The sequence below is a fragment of the Hypanus sabinus genome, chromosome 6 (assembly GCF_030144855.1).
Source record: "Hypanus sabinus isolate sHypSab1 chromosome 6, sHypSab1.hap1, whole genome shotgun sequence".
NCBI classification, from domain to species: domain Eukaryota; kingdom Metazoa; phylum Chordata; class Chondrichthyes; order Myliobatiformes; family Dasyatidae; genus Hypanus; species Hypanus sabinus.
In genome coordinates, this window is record NC_082711.1 from 75760108 (window position 1) to 75770616 (window position 10509).

General features: G+C 38.7%; 1 long non-coding RNA gene across 1 annotated transcript in view; it reads right to left on the bottom strand.

Moving 5' to 3' along the window:
* LOC132395022 (uncharacterized) overlaps positions 1–379 on the bottom strand; it is an 86293-nt gene extending 85914 nt beyond the window's left edge. Inside the window, exon 1 of the long non-coding RNA XR_009512490.1 lies at positions 282–379. This is a non-coding gene — a long non-coding RNA (uncharacterized LOC132395022). The remainder of the gene's footprint in view (positions 1–281) is intronic.
* Between the last annotated feature and the right edge of the window lie 10130 nt (positions 380–10509).

A 10509-nucleotide genomic window follows, 5' to 3' on the forward strand; every position in this document is an offset into this window, starting at 1 on the left:
AAAGTAATTTCTGCCTTGGTAATGTACCGCTGCTGCAAAACAAATTTCATATCATGGTAATAAAAACTATGATAATAAATCAGATTCTGATCCTGATCCCTTACATTTAACCTTCAATTAAACTTTAATTAGTTCGGCATTTTTATAGAGACCAACATGTAGCTGTCAAATGGTTAAAGTGCATTACATAAAGAAACAGTGTTCTTATTCAAATATATCAATGAATTACATCTAAACAATGATAAGCTTTTACACGACAGGATTCCTTTTCAGCAACTCACCTTATCTCATGCTGTCATTTTTTTTCTATTTTATTAAATTCTGGCATAACTGCATACATGTATTCTTACCAACTTAGTTTCTCAATGAAAGATCTGATCTACTGAGATTAACTGCAGAATAAAATTTAAATTCCTCAGTACTCTCTGTGAGAATGACCACAATGAACTCAAGAAAATAATGGAAATTTGAAATCCATAATCCATTAAAATTAATCATTTATTTCACTGAAAAAAAGTAAGCTAAGATTTTCCTCTGGACCATAGTAGCAGATTTACTGCTAGCTTTCCCTGGATAAAATCCAAATTTGTTCTTTGAAGTGGAAATTTAAAAAAATCATACCCCTTAACGTTAATCAAGTTCCACAAACAAATGGTAATTTTCCAAAACAGCTGCAATAGAAGTCTATAAATCCATAAGCATTAATTTCACCCACACAGCAATCATACTGACATTAGTGCTGTGTGGCTCATACAGCCCAACACTATTGCATTCTATTTTAACTTCACACAACATTCATGCAGGTATCTGGTGGGTCATTAGTTACTTTGGTTTTCAGATGGGCTGTTTTTATTTTGAGGTCTCATTTGGCATTTGAACATCATTCAGAGTTGTCCCTATAATCTGATGAATGAAAGGCAATACTTCTAAGTGAGTTCAACAGCCTAATCCTGTGAGAACACAACCCTGAAAGTAATTTTGTTATTGCAGAGAACTAACCCTGAAAGCAATTTTATTACTGCAGAGAACTAATGCTGAAAGTAATTTTGTTTTTGCAGAGAACTGAAAAGTTTGAAAAGGCTCAGACTAGAATGCATTGGTCTTCTGAAATAATGATTATGCTGTTTGTAAAGCAGGTAAAGATATATGAAGAAGTATTCTCTCAATTATATGAAGCAATAGTAAATCAAGGCAACTGGACTTGCTGTGTTGTCTAGAAGCCATTTCACCACTCATCCAAGAGGCTTCTTCAGTTCTAAACCATAGTGGATAGTTTTCTGCTTTAAAAACTCTGTGAATTGTTTAAAGGTATAGCAATCACATGAGGGCCATTAAGAGTCATAGAGGTAATGAGAAAATTGTTAGTTTTATCTTTGCATGAATGAAGGTGTGAACTGGATGACAGGTGGTTTGAAAGAGGGGTTAAAGAAGCCATCTTTGTCAAGCTGGAACACCTATTCCTGAATAGAGGAGGTAGGGTATGACACCACCTATCAGCTACTTACAATGTAGTTTTAACATCTCTATCCTGGTGTCTCTTCAGCAGTGCTCAGCCACGCCTACATTTCCATGGCCTTCAAGAAGGTGAGTTTATCATCCTGTGCACCAGTATGGTAGGCATAGGTACAATGAAAGACTTACTTGCCATAGCATCATTGGCACATAAGTACAGATAAGACAGAAAATATAAATTGACAGCAACAAAAAGAGAGAGAAAAGGAATTTTGAGATGGGTGGCGATGTAGGGTGATAGACAGTGGCAATGCAGGAGAATGGTGGCTGCTGGATTACTGACACAGAATGAAAATATTGCAATAACTGACTAGGATGAAAAACTTCTATCTGATTTTACAGTTTCAATGTAGACACTTATAATGGATTTATGGGAAGACAGCTTTGCATAATTCCCAGCAAAGTACAGAAGGAGTTGGAGCTCACTTTGATTGTGGTTTTTAGGTTTTTTTTCAGACCTAGTGCAGATGTTTGAAAGACTTTCCAAAGAAGTGATGTGCTGCTCCTCAAACTGGTCCTGGATTATCACCTCAAGTTCACTGCTGTACAGTTAACTCTATAAGTACTCCTTTTGGACAGAAGAAAAAGTTACAATCATTCCTATTGCACCACTGAATAGATGGGAATAGATGGGCCAAAGCTTGTACATGCCTTATTACACCTCCTGAGGATTTGCTTTTGCCTTTGCGGGGAGACAATGAATGAAATTTAATGTTGTTGAAAACACCAGAAATGTCTAGAAATAATAGAAAAGTCGATTAGCTTGGGCTGAATCCGCACATAAGGAAGAAACAAATTTTAAGGCATCTTAAAGAGATTGCTACATAAAAGGAGCAAGTAAGTCTGCAGATGATACTAGAATTGGTGGAGTTGTTGATAGAGAGGAGGATTGTCTTAGACTACAGGCTGATAATGATTAGCTGGTAAAATGGGCGGAGGACTGACAAATGGAGACAGAATAGACTGCAGATCCTGCAGTCTGGAGCATAAAACAAGCCTTTGGAGGAATTCATGGGTTAGACAGTGTCTAGAAATATAGAAAACCTACAGCACAATACAGGCCTTTCGGCCCACAAAGTTATGCCGAACATGTCCCTACCTTAGAAATTACTAGGGTTACCCATAGCCCTCTATCTTTCTAAGCTCCATGTACCTATCCAAAAGTCTCTTAAAAGATCCTATCACATCCGCCTCTACCACCGTTGCCGGCAGCCCATTCCACGCACTCACCACTCTCTGCATGTAAAAAAAAAGCTTACCTCTGACATCTCCTCTGTCCCTACTCCCCATCACCATAAACCTGTCCCCTCTTGAGGCAGCCATTTCAGCCCTGGGATAGCCTCTGACTATACACACGATCAATTCCTCTTATCATCTTATACACCTCTATCAGGTCACCTCTCATCCTCTGTCTCTCCAAAGAGAAAAGGCCGAGTTCATTCCACCTGTCTTCATTAGGCATGCTTCCCCAATCCAGGCAACATTCTTGTAAATCTCCTCTGCACCCTTTCTATGGTTTCCACATCCTTCCTGCAGTGAGACGACCGGAACTGAGCACAGTACTCCAAGTGGGGTCTGGCCAGGGTCCTATATAGCTGCAACATTACCTCTCTGCTCATAAATTCAATTCCACAATTGATGAAGGCCAATACACCATATGCCTTCTTAACCACAGAGTCAACCTGAGCAGCTGCTTTGAGCATCCTATGGACTCGGACCCCAAGATCCCTCTGATCGTCCATATTTGCAAGAGTTTTACCATTAATACTATTTTCTGCCATCATATTCGACATACCAAAATGAACCACCTCATACTTATCTGGGTTGAACTCCATCTGCCAGTTCTCAGTTCACAAAAGGAACTCTAAATGATTAATCTCTTTCACTAAACAACAATTAAGGAATTCAGGTGCTTGAAAAACCTCAGACCGCAATGCTCTCTGGCGCCCCAAACAAGTGTGAAGAGCTCCTTACACAGGCATTCTGCATTAAAGAAAGTCACCCTAAATGTGTGGAATCCAAATTGTCTTCTGCCACCGTCTGAGGATCCAACAGCGGACAGCCCTTTCAGAGAACATCAAACTCGACTCGACTGATTTCACTTTACTATCAATACAAGATTAATCATGAGGGACATAGAATGTGCATGTAATGCAAATCTTTTTCACTATAACAAAGGTTTTTAAATTTAAATAATATAGATTAATGGGATAGGATAAAAGGTTTAGTGAAGATTTAGGACTTTAGTCACTCAAGAAGTTGATTGCTATCAGGAATGCCCTATCTGGATAAGTGATAGAAGTAGGTCCTTACACGACATTTCAGAAGTATCTAGGTGAGCACTTAAATTGTTGTTGTTTATTACTTCCTAAAATTGTGCTGGCGAGGGGCAGTCAACATCTGTCTTGTGGAGGATCCTCAGCACAATCTGACTTGGCATCATGTATTTTAAGTATGCTGTCTACCTTCTCAGTGTGGGAAACTTCCTCTGGTTTCTGGTAAATTTCATCTGTTTATCCTGGATTCACATCTGAAGAAAGAAACATCTAACACAGAAGGTGGATGAAACATTTTTGTAATAAACTATTTAAATTAAAAATATATGCAGTATAGCAAAAATGTTATTTTATTCTAACTGAAAATAGAGAATTATGTCCAAAAGCAGAAAAAAAAATATTTGACTGTTGGCAGCACACGCTGATTTTCTGTCACTCTAGACAGTGAATGATTCCCATGAATCTCTTGAGTGTCTGACTCACTGGGCCACCTCAGAGAGTCACTGACGTTGGATTCAACTGATATCCACAGTTTCCTAGATTCATGAGAGACCATGATGATTTAGTGAATAATTTCTAGTCTTTTGCAGTCTTGATGCTTATTTTTTGAAACCCACTCAAGAAGTAACGTAACTGACGAAAGCTGTCTGACTTAGAGCAGACTGGAAAGGCAAAGTCACCTGCTTTCTGTATTGCTAGGGTGCAAACTTCGTTAACGTGTAGGCCAATAATTTGTTAACACATTTTTAATTCTGCAATTGCAGGTTTAATATGTTTTAATCCTAAATAGGTGATCTTTTGTGTTATTACATTTGAAGAATGTACATTGCTAACAGAAGAAAAAATATATACATAATTTATGATTTTGTTAGGGTTAATCACCTTTGGGAATTATTGAGTCTGTATGTGCTGTTGAACTCACTAAACAACACACCTACTGAGGTAATTTAACAAATATCTGAAAATAGGTTACTTCCAATCTCCTTTAGAATCATGTATTGGTGAAAACTGGATATGCCAAAAAAATGAGCAGTTACTGTATTGTCCATCCCTTGTTGTCTTTAGAAGGTGGTTATAAGTCTTTTTGCTGCATTTGGTTAAGATTATCACAAAATGCATTTAAATCAGAAGTTTTATGTCACAATAAATGAAATTTGTCCTATTTACGATGAGGGATAGGGAAGAACATGAAGTGCTGATATCTGAAAAATCATTTGTTACCCTTTGGTAATTTAGGTCAACAGGATCGATAACTTCAGAGAAATCGGTGAAACAACTTTGTTATACTGCAGCAAGTTATCCACAGAATGGTGTACTTTGTAGCGATATTCTGCAGTAATACTGGATATGGACATCTAGGTTGATGGCCAAAATGGCTGCTTTGTCCTAGATTGTTGGATTGTTGTGGCTATGTCTGTAAGGGCAACCAGAGAATATTTGATCACATTACCGCATATAATAGTTCTGCTTCTTCTCAGATGGCGTTATATCAATGCTTTATGGAATAGTCATTTTCACTATATAGCTTACTATATTAGGGATAGTAAATACAGTAATTTTACGAGTAATACAAACATTAAAGTAGGCATGTCCAGATTTTGGTTTGAGCAGAATTTTGTTGGTTGTGATTTTTACAGCATTTTATTAAATGTGCTATTGTACAGAAACTGCTGGACTTGATCAGTAATATCAATGTGCACAGAACACTAAATTCATCCCTCCCTCTCCCAGTTCACCTATCACCTTCTCTCTCCCCTCCCCCACCTTTTAAATCTACTTCTCACCTTTTTTTCTCCAGTCCTGCTGAAGGGCCTCAGCCCAACTGTACTTTTTTCCCCATAGATGCTGCCTGAGCTGCTGAGTTCCTCCAGCATTTGTGTGTGTTGCAGATACTAAGTTCAGAATCAGGTTTAATATCATTGGCATATGTCATGACATTTGGTGTTTTGAGGCAGCAATATATTGTATTACGTAATTATTTATCTTAAATAAGTAGTGCAGAAAGAGAGCAAAAAAAGAAGAAAAAAAATGAGGTAGTATACATGGGTTCGTTGTCCATTCAGAAATCTGATGACAGTGGGAAAGAAACTGTTCCTAAGATGTTAAGTGTGTGTCTTCAGGTTCCTCTACCTGGGTGTAGAGAAAGTAGAATAGTGGGCTAAGCACACTTACTCAAAATGTGCCATTGTTGATTGTCAAAGGGGAGGAGATGTAATTTCCAATCCACACTGACGTGGTCTCCTGGTTAGGTAGTCAAGGATCTGGTTGCTGAGGAAGGTACAGAGGCCCAGGTTCTGCAGCATGTTGATTAATGCTGATGGTGTTGCCTTCACTTATGCAAATCTCTACAACTCATATGAGCCTCAAGAGCACAGCAGGAATTAATAAGAGTTAAACTTAGGCCATAAGAAATAAGAGCAGAATTATTCATTTGTCCCATTGTGTCTGTTCCACAATTCAATCATGGCTGATTTATGTTCCCTCTCTACCCATCCTCCTGCCTTCTCCCCATGACCTTTGGTACCCTTACTAATCAAGAACTTATCAACCTCTGCTTTAAATATACCCAATAATGTGGCCTCCATAGGCATCTGTGGCAATGGCTTACACAGATTCAACAACCTCTGGCTAAAGAAATTCCTCTTAATTTCTCTTCTAAAGGGGTGCCCTATATTTTGAAGTTGTACCCTCTCTCACTCTTTGAAACTTACTCTCCACATCCACTCTGAATACTTTCAGTATTCAATAGATTTCAAGGTGACCTCCCTCCCATTCTTTTAAACACCAGCAAATGCTTCTTGTATGTTAACCCTTTAATTCCTGGAATCATTCCTGAGAACCTCCTCTGGATCCTCTCCAATGCCAGCACATCCTTTCTTAGATAAGAGGTGCAAGACTGCTCAGAAAACTCCAAATGCAGTATAAGCAATGTCTCATAAAGCTTCAGCATTACAAGTTTGCTTTTACGTATATTGCAGTACTCTCAGAATGAGCACTAACTTTGCATTTGCCTTCCTTATTTCAACTCAACCCACAAGGTAACCTTTAGGGAATCTTGAACTTGGGCCCCAAAGGACTTTGAAGTCTCCAATTTCTGAATGAAATTCCCATTTAGAAAATAGTTTATGCCTTTATTCCTTCTGCCAAAGTGCATGACCAAACATTTCCCGACACTATTCCATCTGCCACTTCATTGTCCATTTGCCTAATCTGTCCAACTCCTTCTATGGATTCCCAGTTCCCTCAAAACTATCTGCTCTTCCATCTATCATTGTATCCTCTGCCAACTTGGCCGCAAAGCCACCAATTTGGTCACACAGATCATTAACATATAATGTGAAGATTACCAGACCCAACACCAGCAATCACTGGCAGTCAACAAAAAAAGGCGCATTCTATGTAAATTGAAAAGCTCCATTACGTGTGCCAGATTAGGCAAATCAGCCACTGATGTCTTCTCCAATTTACCTCCTCTCTAAACACACATTCAATCTGTTTGTAGTCACTGCAGTGCCATAGTATATCACAAGAAAGGCCTCTTCAAACATGAGTTTCCATGTACTGGTGTGGTGAACTATGTGCCTGTCTGAACACGCCCCCTGCTGACTGCTCCTGTGGCTCCTCCCACAGGCCCCTGTATAAAGGCGATCTGAGGCCTGACGCTCGGCCTCAGTCTCCAGGACATAGTATGATGGACACTCACTCCTGGTTCCTTCTTCCAGTCAATAAAAGCCAATATCTCGCCTTACGTCTCAGTGTGAGTTATTGATGGTGCATCAACTGGAGAACATTGGAAACCCTTTAGTAGGTTGATTCAAGGCTTGCTGTGGCTAACTAGTTCACTGTCCCTTTTTTAAACTTGCGGTCTTCAATTCAGAACCACTGTTTTCCAGATGGGTTATAAGTTTGAGGAAGTGAAAAGAACAGAATAGTTGATGTAGAGGTATGCCACGTGGAATCAGAGAAGGATCTTTGTTATTTTTCATTCACTAAATAAATCTATAGTTACTCTTTATATGCATTGTGCAGAACAGTGAATCTGTCTTGCAGCTGGCTTACTGTGAATGGCTTACGTTGTTCTCATTGGAGGTGGCTTTAATCTGTTCCAGCTCATTTTCCTAACCGAATTCATGCCTCATTGTTTCCTATATAAAACCAAGCTTTCTCATGTGCAGCAGGAAGTGTAATGTACTGTATATTGAGAGGATTTTCAATGGAAGTGAGTAAAATGTGGAATACATTGAAATCAAAGAAATCACAGGTGACATATATACAAAACCTTCCTTGAATTTCAGACATAATACTTGTTCCCAATAGAATTTCTGTTTACACTAGCAACATTACATAATAACACAGGGACCGATTCAATAAGTGGAAGACCTACTGTCCACGAGCATACCTTTGAACAAAATTTTATCGGCCCATCCCTAATTATTCTGAAACTTTGCTGACAAGAAGCCTTTGAGTTCAGATCTGAAAGCCATTAAGTTTTCATGTTGTTCCACCCACACTGGAATTAAGTACTCATCACACTTTCTATATAACTGTCCCTCCTTTATTTCCTATTTTCATTTTGAGTCTTTAGGTTTGTAAATGGGACCTCTTTGTGTTGAAATTTCACAGAGCTCACATGGATCCAATATTTTACCAATCCTCATCGTCTACATTTCTATCATATATTTTCTGTCTTCCCTTGATCACCCAAGGTGGTCAAGCATTCTGCTTTCATTATTATCATATGTTCTGGATCAATCATTGTTCTCCTCTCCCACACACTCTCAAAACCGAAGATACTTTTCACAGCAAGAAGATCAAAATTACACCCACTCTCCAGATGAATTTTTACCAGAGCTAAGTGCATTCTCAAAATGTCCTCTCTGGATTTATGTAAACATCTTGTTATACATTTGTTCTTATTATGAATGTTCTTTATTTTTAAATAAGCTGGTCGGCTGGTGGCGCAGTGACATCAGTGCTGGACTCCGGAATGGAGGTTCCCGGGTCGAATCCAGTCGGGTCGTTCCCGAGTACACTTTCCATCCATGCCAGGTTGAGTGTGGAGCTCGCAACCGGACCTTGTAAAATAAAGAAAACCACTGCAAAATGTCTGTGTGAGGAGTGGTGCACCACATAGTCTTTCATTCCGCTCCTTGAAGGACATAAGAATGCCCAACGCTGGCCTCTCAGACCTGAGTCGACATCGTCATCATGATTATCATTATTTTTAATATTTGCAATTTCCTGTTAGCCTATCACAACTACATTTGCAATATACATTAGCTGCTGATACTATGATTCTAAAATTGTGAAATTATTTTCAAATACATCCATGGTCCTTCCCTTCCCTAACTCTGTAACCTAAGCCTGGCCTATTGATCATTCCTACATTTAATTGCTCTACCACTGACCAACATGCACTTACTCCTGGCATTTACCCCTGAACTCTCCCCCTCTTTTTCTTAACTTTAGGCAGTGCCTTAAAACATAGCTTTTTTTTAAACAAAGATTACTGTCAAATATCACCACAACACCACTTACTTTCAGATAGACCTGTCATTACAGTATTCAGTTCTTTCTCCTCTTCTTGTTTTCAGAAGTTCTGATATAGGGTGTAAACCCAAAACATTGACCATCCTTTTGTCTCCACAGTCACTGCTTCATCTCCTGAGTTCTTTCAGCAACTGCAGTCTCCTGCATCTTCAAGTGCAGGTTAGAGGTGTTGCAGCAATTGGAAACCAAAAGGTGAATACCAGAAATGCCCAACAGGTCAGCCGTGTCTCTGAAGACAGAATTAATATTAGAGAAAGAAAATTTTCAAGCAGATCTGGCCATTTTTGGAAAAAAAAAACAGATAAAGCCAGTTACCAAAAAAAGCTAAATACAATATTGTGTCTCGTGGGATACCCTGACAGAAGAGGATGTGATACTGTTGTTATGCCTTAATGGAGCAATGCAGGAGGACACAGACAGATATGTTAGATTGGGAATGGGATGGAGAATTAAAGTGCCAGACACATGGAAGCTCAGAATTGCTCCTGGGGACTCAAGAGAAGTGCAATCTCCCTATCAGCATTGATTTCTCGAATGCAGAGGGGACCAAATTGTAAGCATTGTATGCAATATTCTAGATTGGAACATGGACAACTGTATGACAAGGTCACCTGAAGTTTAAGTAAGTGATAATTAATTAAAATGTAAAATATGCTGAGGGTCCTTATTTGCAGCATTTTACTTGTGCCATCGGAACTGCTTCCAAAACATTCACATCTTTGCTTAAGTAAGGAGGATAATAATATACAGCAACTCCATTGCACACTCCTCATCACATCTTGCCTACCACAAAAAGACTTGTGTATCTATTTTCTGTTTCCTGCTAGTTGGATTATCTTCTACCTATTCTAATATTTTACTTTCCACTCCACAAGCTTTCATTTTCCATAATAATCTCTAATTCAGCATCTTATCAAATACCTTCTGGAAATTTAAGCATGGCAATCCACTGAGTTCCTTGTATCCAAATATTACTTCTTCAAAGAACTTAAATAAATTGGTCAAACATAATTTCCATTTTGCCAAATTATGTTGACTTTGCCTGATTGTTTTATTTTCCCAAAGTGCTCTGTTATGCCACCTTTAATATTTTCCCAAAGATAGATGTTAAACAAACTGGCTTGTAGTTTCTTGTATTCTATTTTCTTCTCTTTTCGAATAAAGGAGTTCT